Raw genomic sequence first — 14,359 nt, forward strand, 5'->3', positions numbered from 1 at the left:
CCCAAAGTGCTGGGATTACAGCACTTGAGCCACCGCCCCCGGCTCCAAATGCCCTTTTCGTTTATTGTATGACACGCTCCTCCTATCCTATGACAAATCCTGCATGACCCAGTTCAAATGATCTATGAAATTTTCCCAAAGCATTTTGTGCGGGTTTCTTTTCAGAATTTACAATTGTAACCCCAGTGATAGCTAAGCCCTCCAAGGTTCTTCAAATCTAAATAAAACTGACTTTGCCCAACCATTTAGTCTCAATTTGACAGCCTGTGGAAGCCTAGGCTTTCCCTTGTATTTCTGCAGAGTCTCAGAGGCATATATTTTCACATCACCTCTTTTCTCCTGGACTTCCTACTTCCTCAGTTGTGGCCTGTGTTCTTACCTTATAACACAGATGGGAGATTCAGCTCCTTCACTGCTTTCCAGGCAAAACCTGCTCATACACAGTATTTATGAGTACAGAGACTACTGAAGAGCACAGCACACCCAGCAAATCCTTTAAATCTCTAGGCATCAGGCTGGCCCTCCCCAGTCCTCTTTGACTCTTTGGTCATGTGGTATCCCCCTGTTGCCCTTTCCTGGTGCAGTTCCAGTCTCCCCATTTCTCTGGTCTTCCCTCACTTTCTGAAGCAACAAACCTCTTCAAAAGCTTTTCTCATGTAGAGTAGTTCCAGGGCAGTTTCTGTTCTTGGCCTCTCCTTCTACCCAAGACCTTATGAAGGTGTTATTCCAAACAAGACAATTCCTTTCCCAAGAGGAGTTCTTAGACCAACAGGATAATAATTTTCCAGTCATCTTGTATGTTTATAAGCATGTCTTAGTTCAGGCCGCTATACCAAAGTACCACAGACTGGGTGATTTGTAAACAACAAACAGACATTTATTCCTCACAGTTCTGGAGGCTGGAAGTCGAGATCCAGGTCCAGGAAGAGGGTCTGGTGAGGGCTGTCTTCCAGGTTGCAGACTGCCAACTTCTTGTATCCTCACATGGTGGAAAGAGAGTGAGAGCTCTCTGGACTCTTTCATTTTTATTTACTTATTTATTTTTGAGACAGTCACTGTGTCACCCAGGCTGGAATGCAATGGCACAATCTCAGCTCACTGCAGCCTCTGCCTCCAGGGTTCAAGTGATTCTCCTGCTTTAGCCTCCCAAGTAGCTGGGATTACAGGTGCCCGCCACAATGCCTGGGTAATTTTTGTATTTTTAGTAGAGATGGAGTTTCACCATGTTGGTCAGGCTGGTCTTGAACCCCTGACCTCAAGCAATCCACCTGCCTCAGCCTCCCAAAGTGCTGAGATTACAGGTGTGAGCCACTGTGCCCAGCCAGGTGGGCTCTCTTTTATAAGGGCACTAATTCTACTCTTGAGGACTCCACCCTCATAACCTAATTACTTCCGACAAGCCCCCACCTCCCTATACCATCACATTGGAGGTTAAGATTTCAACATATCAATTGGGGTAGGGGGCTCAAACATTCAGTCTATAACAGAGTATGCCTCACCTATGGGTCTGAATCAGGTCTGGTCTGAGTTGGTTGTCCCAGATCCCTGCACAGAGCTTGGGATATAGTGGGCCTTCAGTAACATTTGTTGAATACATGAATTTGTGATAAATGAGAACGATTGATTTAAAAATACTGAATAAAATAATGAATCAGCTAGGCATGGTGGCTCACACCTATAATCCCAGCACTTTGGGAGGCCGAGGCAGGTGGATCACCTGAGGTCAGGAGTTTGAGACCAGTCTGGCCAACATGGTGAAACCCCGACTCTACTAAAAATACAAAAAATACACCGGGCATGGTGGCGGGTGCCGGTAATCCCAGTTACTTGGCAGGCTGAGGCAGGAGAATCACTTGAACCTGGGAGGCAGAGGTTGTAGTGAGCTGAGATCACGCCATTGCACTCCAGCCTGGGCAACAAGAGCGAAACTTTGTCTCAAAAAAAAAAAAAAAGAATCAGTTGATATTAATTGACCTGATGGTTCCCAGGGATCTTTGTTCTGCAAAAGAAAGAAGCTGACTGAAGTTCTAGTCCTAATTCTAGTCCCAGTTCTGCCTCTCAGTTGCATGTAACCATGCGCAGGTCACTTTTCCTCTCTGTACCTCAGCTGAAAAATAAGAAGGAGGTTTCTTGTTATTCCTTTTTGTCCTGCCAACCACACCTCATTCTAATCCCCACCTGCTTGCCACCTGATGCTTCATGCTGGGGACCTGGCTGGCCTTCATGCTGGGGACCTGGGGTAGCTTATTATTAAAACCCACCTGCCTGGTTAAGAAGTGCTTTCAAAGCAGAGGGCCCACCTGGAATTGTTCTAGCTCATGATTCTTGTTCAGCCACACCATTGCATTCCTCACCCTCCTTTAATGCCTAGTAAAACTGCACATTGAATAAGCTCTTTCATTCTCCCTCCATCCAATTTACAAATGAAATCCCATCAGTCTTTTCCTATGCCGGGCCCTCACGCAGGAGTGTGTGTCTATGTGTTTGTGTGTGTGAATGCATGTACCTGCATTCGCTTGCGTGCATATGGACACCCGCTTCCTTAACCAGGTTTATTGCGTCTGAAATTTTCCGAAACTGTTTATAGGCTTTCTGAAGGAAGTAGAAACCTCATGTAGTATTTGTTTTTTTTTTAAGACAGGGTCTCACTCTGTCGCCCAGGCTGGAGTGCAGTGGCGTGATCTTGGCTCCCCGTGTAGTATTCTTAGCAAGGCTTTGGTCATAACTGCTTTTTCACTGAGGCCTTCAGCTGGAGCTATCTGCCATGAGTCCTCAGAGGCCAGGATTTCCAAGGACTGACTGATCAGTTTTCATTCGTTCCTAGCTCATTGGCATCACTAAGCCTCTGTGTCAACCACTAATGTAAGTATGTATGTATGTATGTATGTGCAGTGGTGTGATCACAGCTCCCTGCAGCCTCAAACTCCTGGCTCAGGTCATCCTCCCACCTCAGTCTCCTAAGTAGCTGGGACCACAAGTACGTGCCACCACACCTGGCTTATTTTTCAATTTTTTTTATAGAGATGGGTCTTGTCATGTTGCGCAGGCTAGTCTTGAACTCCCAGCCTCAAGCAATCCTTCCTCTTTGGCCTCTCAGAGTGCTGGGATTACAAGTGTAAGCCAGTGTGCCTAGCCAACATCTAAGATCTCTGTTTTTTTTGTTTTTTGTTTTTTGTTTTTGAGGCAGAATGTCGCTCTGTAGCCCAGGCTGGATTTCAGTGGCTTGATCGTTGCTCACTGTAACTTTCCACCTCGTGGGTTCAAGTGATTCTCCTGCCTCAGCCTCCCGAGTAGCTGGATTACAGGTGCGCACCACCACACCCAGCTAATTTTTTGTGTTTTTAGTAGAGACGAGGTTTCACCCTGTTGGCCAGGCTGGTCTTGAACTCCTGACCTCAAGTGATCTGCCCGCCTCGGCCTCCCAAAGTGCTGGGATTATAGGTGTGAGCCACCACACCTGGCACAACTAAGATAATTCTTCCCCCTACCCCGTGCCTACTTGAGACAGAGTCTCGCTCTGTCAACCGGGCTGGAGTGCAGTGGCGTGATCTTGGCTTACTTCAACCTCTGCCTCCCAGGTTCAGGTGATTCTCCCGCCTCAGCCTCCCAAGTAGCTGGGACTACAGGTGCGCGCTACCACACTCTGCTAATTTTTTTTTTTTTTTTTTTTTTTTTGAGATGGAGTCTCGCTGTCTCCCAGGCTGGAGTGCAGTGGCGTGATTTCAGCTCACTGCAAGTTCCGCCTCCCGAGTTCACGCCATTCTCCTGCCTCAGCCTCCCAAGTAGCTGGGACTACAGGCACCTGCCACCATGCCCAGCTAATTTTTTGTAGTTTTAGTAGAGACGGGATTTCACCGTGTTAGCCAGGATGGTCTGGATCTCCTGACCTCCTGATCCGCCCACCTCGGCCTCCTCAAGTGCTGGGATTACAGGCATGAGCCACCGCACCTGGCCAAATTTTTGTATTTTTAATAGAGACAGGGTTTCACCATGTTGGCCAGGCTGGAAAACTAAGATCTTAATTTGAGTGCCAAAGGGTGTCCCACAGCTTCTTTCCTATATTTTGTTATTGGGGTGGGGCCAGGACACACATTTCAGTAATCTTTGCTTTTAGGGGTTCTGAGGTAACTTAAAGGATGGCAAAAAAAAAAAAAACAAAAAAAACCAAAAAAAACCAGGTATGACTCACAGAACCTTAGATTTCATTGTTGCCAAGCTCCATGTGAACTAGGATATGAATAGTAACAATGATTCAATTATTATTAATAGCATACACTTACTAGATACCAAACACTGGGTGAAGTGTGATACATAAGTCATCTCATTTATGTAAACATTATGAGGAAATAAAGCACTGGGGAGTTAAGGAACTCACTCGGATACTCACTGCTGGTGAGTGATGCAGCCAGGATTCAACCCAGCCCATCAGATGCCAGCATCTGCATCTGTAACCATTACACTATTTCTTTCTTCAAGCTCCCAATTTGTGTTCTGAGGAGAGACTAAATAAGGAAAAGAAAAAGATCTCTTCTCCTATTTAGCCTCCAGACCTTTGCCCATGACTTGGAAGTGTTTGCTGTGGAGTCTCCTATTTTGTTTTTTTTTTTTTTGAGACAGAGTGCAGTGGCGCAATCTCGGCTCACTGCAAGCTCCGCCTCCCGGGTTCAGGCCATTCTCCTGCCTCAGCCTACCAAGTAGCTGGGACTACAGGCGCCCGCCACCGCGCCCGGCTAGTTTTTTCTATTTTTTAGTAGAGACGGGGTTTCACTGTGTTAGCCAGGATGGTCTCGATCTCCTGACCTCGTGATCCGCCCGCCTCGGCCTCCCAAAGTGCTGGGATTACATGCGTGAGCCACCGCGCCCGGCCCTATTTTGTCTTTTTCTTTCTTTTTTTTTTTTTTTTGAGATGGAGTCTTGCTCTGTCTCCCAGGCTGGAGTACAGTGGCATGATCTCTGCTCACTTCCGGGCCCAAGCGATTCTCCTGCCTCAGTCTCCCAAGTAGCTAGGATTACAGGCTCCTGCCCTCACACCTGGCTAATTTTTGTATTTTTAGTAGAGACAGGTTTTCACTGTGTTGCTCAGGCTGGTCTGGAACTCCTGACCTCAAGTGATCTGCCCCCCTTGGTGTCCCAAAGTGCTAGGATTACAGGCCTGAGCCACTGCACCCAGCCTCCTATCTTGTCTTCATGAGTGTTCAGAATTTTGTGGTGCACTGATCAGAAGCCCAGAGGAATCTAGACTTCATTGAGGTGCACCTTGGTATTTGAATCCCACTCTCTCTCTTTTTTTTGCGGGGGGCGGGGAGGGTCGGGAAGACAGAATCTCTGTTGCCCAGGCCAAAGTGCAGGGGGCACAGCTCACTGCAGCCTTGACCTCACAGGCTTAAATCATCCTCCCACCTCAGCCTCCGGAGTAGCTAGGACTATAGGTGCACCACCACACCTGGCTAGTTTTTGTATTTTTTGTAGAATGGAGGTTTCACCATGTTGCCCAGGCTAGTCTCAAACTCCTGGGCTCAAGCAATCTGCCTGCCTCAGCCTCCCAAAGTGCTGAGATTACAGTCATGAGCTACTGTGCCCAGCCTGAATCCCTCTTTATCGGCATCAGATCATATCAATATAAATTTTATATAGACCATTAATATCAGCCAGGAGAAGGATGAAAGCAAAATGTTCTAAGAGCAAAGGGACTGCTGATTATCATCAAGTGACCCTATTTCATAGGAAGAAAATGTGGATGACATTTTATGACCAACAGCATTGTTTATTTAACCTTGATGCACAATAGAGGAAAACTTTTGACTCCAACCCCCAGTCCCTGAAGGCAGAAGTGTAAAATTTCCTCTCAATTCTGTTTATGGCCTTAAAGCATTTGTCTTAGCCTATATTCTCCCCAAAGCAGGGCCTGAGACAAAGGCTATTGTGTGAGTAGTTTAATTTGCTGTGGTGATCTCAGGAAGCAGGAGCTATGCTTGCAGAGAATGAAATAGGGAGCACAAATATAAGGATAAGATATTAACTACTACTAAGGACAACTGATTACTCAAGCATGAGAGACCTTCTGAGAAACCACATAAAATGCATTTAAGGACTGTCTTGCTCAGGGGAAGACAGGGAGAAAAGGTTATCCATCAGCTTCCCTCTCCCATTGGTCAAGACTGGCCTTAGGGAACGTTTATGTTTCCTGTAAATGAGTGCTAAGTGGACTCCCACAGATATCACACGCGGCAGCTCAAAGAGACTAGAAGGCAGGAAATGAAAGGCATGAGACGGGCCTGAGGCTGGGCATTTTCAGGTTACATCTTCATGAAGGTGGTCATTGCTGCACAATGGCTGGACTAAGAGGTGAGACTGACAAGATTTGAAGTGGGACACGAGAGGTGTTTGACATAGTCCAACCCTTGCACCATTCAAGCCCACTTATGCCCTTGTCTAAGTTTAATTTGTCATACGGTCGTCTTCGGTGTGGCAGCTGGCTGCATTCTCTGCAAACACTTAATAATCCAAGCAAATTAGTGAAACAAATTATAATACTTGCTGCTGCAGTTGATCCCAAAGCTGTAATTGATATTCATTATCTGCTTTTTCTACCACTCAATCTAGATTTCTCTTATTCTCATCCGGCACTTTGGCTGGCCTGAATTTCTTGCTTGGTGGTGGGACTGTCCCTGAAGTCATTATGATTGCCTTACCCTTGATATGATCATGATTACTACAAATAGTCTGTTCATCATTACCACTGGATTTGTTCCTGAGCTGATGCTTAACTGAACCTTTCCAGAACATTCCACCATCATCTGCCAGGGTCTGTTTTACTGCAGAAGCCATAGAGGTCATCTGAATAGAGACAAAATGGGCATAAACAGGCTTGCATCCTCTAAGTCTGTTCTGATGGTGTTAATCTCTGCAGTTCTTTGCGGGATGCAATATTGTTTCTACTGATGGGGTCAGTGAAGTGTCTGGGTAACTTCAAGGGCTTCCACTTGGCCCTTTCTACTATAGACTCTTACTCGGCCGGGCGCAGTGGCTCACACCTGTAATTCCAGCACTTTGGGAGGCCAAGGTGGGCGGATCACTTGAGGTCAGCAGTTTGAGACCAGCCTGGCCAACGTAGTGAAACCCAATGTCTACTCAAATTAGAGACTACAAAAATTAGCTGTGTGTGGTGGTGGCATGCCTGTAATTCTAGCTACTCGGGAGGCTGAGGCAGGAGAATGGCTTGAACCCGGGAGGCAGAGGTTACAGTGAGCTGGGATCAAGCCATTGTACTCCAGCCTGGGTGACAGAGCAAGACTCTTGTCCCAAAAAAAAAAAAAAAGACTTACTCCTCAGGTCAGTAAAACAACACAAGAATTCTAATATCTGCTAAATATATATCTGCCGATCTCTACTTCCAGAAACTGGCCACAGGGTGGGTCCGTGAATGCATAGAACCAATGTGAAATGCACTTGGGCTAGAAGTCATTTTATCACTTGGCTTTCATCATTCAAATTCATCGTCTAAAAATGGGGCACTGCATGCCTCACACCTGTAATTCCAGCACTTTTGGAGGCTGAGGTGTGTGGATCATCTGAGGTGAGGAGTTCAAGACTCATCCTGGCCAACAATGCGAAACTTTGTCTCCATTAAAAATACAAACATTAGCCAGGCGTGGTGGCAGCCACCTGTAGTCCCAGCTTCTCAGGAGGCTGAGGCAGTAGAATCACTTGAACCCGGGATGGGGAGGTTGCAGTGAGCTGAGATTGTGCCACTTCACTCCAGCCTGGGCAAAAGAGCAAGACTCCATCTCAGAAAATAAATAAATAAATAAAAATGGGGGTGACAGTTCTTATCACATAGGGTTTTTGTGAGGATTAAATGGTATGCATCAGCTTCTCCGTGTCTGCAAATTCTTGAAGGCAGCGACAATCAATCAATCAACTGCCTTTGTAACCGACACAGTGCCTACAATAGTGTCTTGAATATCTTCATTTTTTGAGCCAATGTTTATGAGGCATCTGCTCTGCGGCAGGTTCTATGTTGGGTATTGGGGAAACTCTTTTTAAAAACACTACTGCCCACATTTGTCTCCTCCTCCAATGGAAAGGCCAAGTATTTTCAGGAGCCACTTAGGTAGGCAAGGCAGTAGTAAGTCACAGCTGCGAGTCCAGCATGTGAACACAGTCTGATGCTAGAGATCACAAATTTACTACGATGCAATGCCATATTCCTATGGTTAGAATAAGCTAGGGAATCTAACAAACCTGGGCTCAAATCCCAACTCTACCAATTCCCAGAATGTGACCTTAGGTAAGTTGTTATGTCTCTCTGAAACTGCAATTTTCCCTGTCTATAAAGTGGGTATAATATTTATATCTACCTCATAAGATTGTTTTGAAAATTAAGAGTTCATTCATGGAAAGAATTTAGGACAATGCACTGAGTAAGTGCTGGGTAAATGTTTCTATTACTATGTTTTCCAGAAAAGCTGAGTCCCCAGGCATGATTTGGAAGGAGAGGAAGAACCTGTTTCTGGCTTCTAACTGGAGCCTATGCTTCCCAGCCTGTCAGAATGGCCACCAGCAGGCTGTAACCTTTTATGATTTGGAAGGAGAAAGAGAAGAGGGAGAGGGGAGATATATGTAGCCAAGCAACAGATGGGGGGAAAAAAGCCAGCTAGTAAGAAATTCTAGGTGGTAGTGTTGGCCAATTAATAATAATATTAGGCCAGGCATGGTGGCTCACACCTGTAATCCCAGCACTTTGGGAAGCCAAATCCTGGGCTCAAACAATCTGCACACTTTAACAAGTTACTTATTTACTGCCCAGGGCTAGCTAGGTGCTTAGAATTTCTCTTGAAGGAACTCAGGAGTTTATTTCCATGCCTGGAGTAGTCTGCAGGCCCCTAAAAAAGGGGATCCCTGCTCCATCTCAGAAAGGTCACATTTTTAGGATGGAGCAACTAAAAGAGATTTAAAAAATACAGTCATGCTGGGAATTTTTACTTTCTGCTGCAGGTGTTGGATTCGATGAAGGGATTCACTTGGGGGGAGGTGTGTTTTATCAGGCTCACTCTGGCATCTGGTAGGGAGACCAGTCCTCTGAAGCCAGATGGCCTTAGATTCAAACCCCACCGGTGTAATTTATTCAAAAATCTGCAGGGCAGGCCAGCAGGCCAGGCCAGCAGCCTGGGCGGCAGAACAAGACTCTGTCTCTTAAAATTTGTTCACCCTGTGACCTCAGGAAATGTGTCAGTCAGGATTCTACCTGAGAAAAATAACTGGTACTATATATGGATATATTTACTTATTTATTGCAAGGAATGGGCTTTTGTGCTCGTTGGGGCTGGCTTGGCAAGTTAAAAATCTGCAAGGCAGGCCAGCAGGCTGGACACTCAGGCAGGAGTGGAAGCAGCAATCCACAGTAAGTTTCTTCCCCAAGGAAGACTTCAGTTTGCTTTTTAGGCCTTTACACTGACTGGATGAGGCACACCAAGATTATTGAAGATAGTCTCTTTTATTCAACAGTCAACTGACTGTACATGTTAACCACATCTACAAAATACCTTCACAGCAACACTTAGATTCGTGTTTGATTAATGAAGTGGGTACTATATCCTAGCCATGTAGGCACATAAGACTAAACTTCATGGCCAGGCTTGGTGGCTCACGCCTGTAATCCCAGCACTTTTGGAGGCCAATTCCTGGATTGCTTGAGTCCAGGAATTGGAGACCAGCCTGAGCAACATGGTGAAACCCTGTCACTACAAAACATTTTAAAAACTAGCCAGGTGTGGTGGTGGGAGCCTGTAATCCCAGCTACCCAGGAAGCTTTAGCCCTGGCTCTTGAGTTGCAGTGAGCCAAGATCGCGCCACTGCACTCCAGCCTGGGTGACAGAGTGAGACCCTGTCTCAAAAACAAACAATCAAAAAACTAAACTAAACTAACCGTCACTTAATTTCTTCAAGTTTGTTTCCTCAGCTATAAAATCAAGATACTGATCCTTACCTCCTATATGAAAATGCACATAAAGTAGCAGAACTTTCCATGAAGCAGAGCAACAGGGCTTAATAGGTCTTAGCTCTCAGTCTATAGGAATCGATGGGGAGGCCTTTCCAACACTTTGGAAGAGCAGGGTTTGGTTTGAATAAGAATATATTTTTCCAACCTGGATACTTTGTAATATAAGCACATGGCGGGTGGGGAAACAGTTCAAACCGACAGTCAATGAAGAGTTAGTCTGTGTTACTCTAGGTCTTTCTCTCAAAAGTAATCATTGCTGATAGTTTGTGATTATTTTTCCAGAATTTTGTTCTATATGCATGCACGCTCAATGCCTAATCACACGCAGCCTTTTGTCCCCTTGCACTTTGCTTTTTAAATTTTAATGGTATGTCTTGGAGAATGTTCCATGTCAGCATGTACAAATCTACTTCTTTTAAAAAATGGCTGCAAAGGACTGGGCGTGGTGGCTCACGCCTGTAATTCTGGCACTTTGGGAGGCCAAGGCAGGCAGATTGCCTGAGCTCAGGAGTTCGAGACCAGTCTGGGCAGCACAGTGAAATCCCATCTCTACTAAAATACAAAAAAAAATTAGCCAGGTGTGGCGGCATGTGTCTGTAGTCCCACTCACTTGGGAGGCTGAGGCAGGAAAATTGCTTGAACCCAGGAGGTGGAGGTTGTAGTGAGCTAAGATCACGCCACTGCACTCCAGCCTGGGCGACAGAGCAAGACTCTGTCTCTTAGAGTAAAAAAAATGGCTGTAAAATATTCCATTGTGTCATTAAATACTAATTTACTTATTTAATAAGTTCTCAACTGATGGTAATTTAGGTTACTTTTTTGCTATTATAAATAATACAAGGGTAAACATCTTTGTACATACATACATGTTTGCATAATGTGTAAGAAGAGATAAATTTCTAGAACTGGAAGTACTGCATTAAAGGGGCTGCACATTTAAAATGTCAATATATAGTGCCAATTTATCTTTCAAAGAGATTGCATTAGTTTATACCCAACCAATAGTATACGAGAGTGCTATTTCCCCATGCCCTTATCAACACTGCCACCTTGGATTTAAACCTACTTGTTTTCCTTTAAAATACCAAAATGGGCATTTGAAAAAAATAAGCATGATTTTTTCCTTGGCAAGAGCTGTATTTTGTTTGAGTCTGATCTTTCTGATGGCAGAGCTAGGCCTTGTGCCCTGTCCTGTGGTCCCAACTCTGAGGAGTTGGGGCAGATGACCTCTCTACAGGACTCAATCAGAATAGCTCCAGGTCACCAGGCAAAAGGGTAGGCCAGACCCGGGCCTGTGCCCAGCCAGATGATGGAAATGCAAACAAGTCAAGTTCTATAATAGAACACAGAGCCATTGCCGGGAAACCACAAATTGCTGACTTGCTCCTGCAAACAATCAATATTCAGAAGCATGGTCCAGGAATGCTAACGATGCATCCTGCACAAAGGGCTGAGTGGGGGAGGATGTGCTTTTAGAAAAGAATCCAGCACCAGAAGCCCTGGCGCTGCTTCTTAGAGAGCCACCAAGAAGGCCCTTGGTCCCATCACCACGCCCTCTGATGATCCCAGAACCCTAGGCTGTCAGAGCCAGAGTAGATCTGGAAAATCATCCCACCCTGAGAGAGTCCAGGCAAAGAATCAAGGGAGTTCCAAGAAGCAAATGCTCACTTCGGTGAGATAGTGCAGGGCAGTGGTTAGTGGCTACACATGGGCTCAAATCCTGACTCGGTCACTTACCAGCTCTCTGACCTTGGGCACATTGCTTCACCACTCTCAGCCTCAGTTTTCTCATCTATAGAATGAAGATAATAACACCTATCTCAGAAGGTCATTGTGAAGATTCAACTGAATAATTATGTTTGTAAATAATTTAGCATGGCAACTGGCTTTTTGTAAGGTTGTAATAAATTATTAATATTAATTTTTTTTTTGAGACAGAGTCTCCCTCTGTCACCCAGGTTGGAGTGCAGTGGCACTATCTAGGCTTGAATACTCCTGGGTTTAAGTGATTCTCCAGTATCAACCTTCCAAGTAGCTGGGACTACACGTGTGCGCTAGCATGCGCAGCAAATTTTTTGTGTTTTTAGTAGAGATGAGGTTTCACCATGTTGGCCAGGCTGGTCTCGAACTCCGGAGCTCAAGCGATCCACCGACCTTGGCCTCTCAAAGTACTAAGATTACAGGTGTGAGCCACCGCACCTGGCCTATATTGTTATTAATAAACAATAGGATATCAGGAGTGGGGACTAAGGAGGGGCCATCTGCACTAGACCTTGAAGAATTTGGAAGATTTGGTAATTAGACTGATTAAAGGGATGAAGTTCCTGTGCAAAGGTTCTCTTCTGGTGTCTCTCCTGGCCTAACCAGGAGGCATGCTGGGGTCTCAGCAGTAGACCACTGCAGAGGAGGGTGGGTATAGGTAGGGGATAATTCCACTGCAGAACATGTCAGTCCTTGCTTAAATGGCATCTACAATGACATCTGGGGTCCGAATTCATCGCCATATCCTCCTGTCTCAGCCTCCCAAAGTTCTGGGATTACAGGTGTGAGCCACCATGCCCAGCCTCCATCCACATTTGAATGTAGGCTCCATCAGGGCAGACCTCTTTACTGTTAAAGTTCTGCATGATGATGAAGGGCACATGCCTGCATGGGTTTGCTCCACTCTATTCCACCTTGGCTGCCTTCCTCCTTCAGCAAGGCCTGGCATCCCTACTCTGGGGCTGTTACTTAGAGGCAGGGTATGGCTCCAATTTAGCACCGTTATCCCCAGGGCCAGATAGACAGTGATGGGATTGAATCAATATAACATACAAAACTCTTCATAATCTGGGTTCAGTACTTTTTTTTTTGCCATTCTCTTAGCCTAGACTCCAGCTAGTCTCTAGCACAGACTAACTACATAGAATAATGGTAATATTGGGCTGGATGTGGTAGCTCATGCCTGTAATCTCAGCACTTTGGGAGGCCGAGGTGGGCGGATCACTTGAGGCCAGGAGTTCAAGACCAACCTGGCCAATATGGTGGAACCCCGTCTCTACTAAAAATACAAAAATTAGCCAGGTGTGGTAGTGCATACCTGTAGTCCCAGCTACTTGGAAGGCTGAGGCAGGAGAATCGCTTGAACCCAGGAGGTGGAGGTTGCAGTGAGCCAAGATCACACCACTGCACTCCAGCCTGGGCAACAGAGTGAGACTCTCTCTCAAAAAACAAAAACAAAACAAACAAAAGAATAATGGTAATATTGATCATCATCATTCACTGAGTGTGTGCCAGTCATTGTTCTAGCACTTTACGTGCATTAATTCACTGAATCCTCACAGAACCCTATCAGTTAAGTATTATTATTATCTTCATTGGTCTGGTGAGAAAATTGACCCAGAAAGGTGAAACAACTTCTTGATAGGTCAAGGACGTGAAGCCAGGTGGTCTGCCTGGACCCTGAACCGTTCCCAGCCACTCGTCTCTGCTGCCTCTGTTGCCGAGTGGCTTTGCTCTTTCAAGTCGCTGAGCCTCTGCTCTGCTGCAGTGCCCTTCCCCAACTTCTGGCCCTAGCAAACTCTACTTGCCCTTTGAAGCCCAGTCCAGATACTGCATCCCTGACCCCACCTGCTTCTCCAACCAGGGGAAGGAGGTTGTCCCTGTCTCCACTTTGTTCCCCTTACAAGTTGCTCCCAGTCCTGGATGGGGAGGTCATCTGAAACAGGACCCTGACTCACGGCTCAGTATCCCCAGCCCTCAGCACAGTGCTTTGTCTGTGGAATGTCTTTCATTTGTGTTTTCAACAAACATGAATGAGTTGAATGAGTAATTGACTCCACTGCTTCACACACAAGGAAACAAATCCAGAGAGGAAGAGGGACCTGTCCACATCACAGCCAGTGACAGAAAGAGCTGAGGCCAGACTCCTGGGCTCCTGACACCCAGCCCTGCTCTCTCTCACATCATCCCAACTGTGTGTGGAACGTTTGGAAAAGGCTTCATGCATCTTTGAGCCTTTCTTAATTCTGTCTTACATTTATTTCATCCCAAAGAGGACTTCTTTGAGAGTGCTGGTGGGAGAGTGAATTTTGGCTCGTCTTGTCTGAAGTCATGAGGCAACAGGGAAAAACAGACAAACAATCCTGAGATGTGTTTTACTGACCCGGTCCTCAAAACAGCAGAACAAAACACTCCACACTCAAGCTGGGGCTGCTAGCCAGCAGGGCACTGAGTGAAGCTGGACAGAATTCACCAAGTGGGTCCTCTTCCCTTTTGCTTAAAATGGTGGGGCCTTTGGAGAGGAAGTCTTTTCTGGTTTGTCTGAATTTTCTTTTTTTTTTTTTCTTTTCTTTTTCTTTCTTTCTTTCTTTCTTT

This window comes from Chlorocebus sabaeus, chromosome 1 (assembly GCF_047675955.1).
Source record: "Chlorocebus sabaeus isolate Y175 chromosome 1, mChlSab1.0.hap1, whole genome shotgun sequence".
In the NCBI taxonomy this organism is placed as follows: Eukaryota; Metazoa; Chordata; class Mammalia; order Primates; family Cercopithecidae; genus Chlorocebus; species Chlorocebus sabaeus.